General features: G+C 46.9%; 1 non-coding gene across 1 annotated transcript; it reads left to right on the top strand.

Moving 5' to 3' along the window:
• Positions 1-281: 281 nt before the first annotated feature.
• Positions 282-416, top strand: LOC115844922 (small nucleolar RNA SNORA70). The gene has a single exon (XR_004036262.1). It is a non-coding gene; the product is annotated as a small nucleolar RNA SNORA70 (small nucleolar RNA).
• The last annotated feature ends 326 nt before the right edge of the window (positions 417-742 follow it).

Here is a 742-nt window from a genome sequence, read left to right on the forward strand (position 1 = left end):
ACTCCAGCCAGAAGCCGGGCAATTCCCACACCTCAGTTCCCAACATCACAATAGGCTTTCTTTTGCACAACCTAGAAATCCCTCACTACCCTTCAAGGAATCACTCTGTGATCCAGCGGGGAGGAAAGGGCATGTAAGAACACAGTAAACAAGTCCCCAATTCAACAAGATTTGAAATGGTATTCAAAAATGGGAACTGATTATTTGCATTTGAAAACTGAAACAAGGAGTGATCAGAAGTACAAAAGGAAGTAAACCATAAATATAAAAGTAATGTTACTCTGCAGCCAGTTAAGCCAACCATGCTCTTTTCCCCATGGGAGCCCCATGGGCAATGGCCACAAACAGCAGCCTCCTTGGTAGTGTATGCAGCCTTTCGCTCGTGTGGGTTGTCCTAAGGGACCTTGGAGACAAGCCTTTCCAGTGGACATTCATGCCTGACCTCATGCTGTCCCCAAACTAGGCTCCAGACATGTATGTGGGGTACCTTTGGAAAGCCCTAGAGCATAGTGGCCAGGGTCCACTTCAGCCAAGTCATCATGTCCATCCACACCAAGCTGCAGAACAAGGAGCATATGATTGAGGCCCTACTCAGGGCCAAGTTCAAATTCCCTGGCTGCCAGAAGAGCCACATCTCCAAGAAGTGGGGATTTACTAAGTTTAATGCAACAGAATTTGAGGAGATGGTGGCAGAAAAAGGGCTCATCCCAGATGACTGAGGGATCAAATACATTCCTAATAG

Source organism: Globicephala melas, chromosome 4, assembly GCF_963455315.2.
Source record: "Globicephala melas chromosome 4, mGloMel1.2, whole genome shotgun sequence".
Lineage (NCBI taxonomy): Eukaryota > Metazoa > Chordata > Mammalia > Artiodactyla > Delphinidae > Globicephala > Globicephala melas.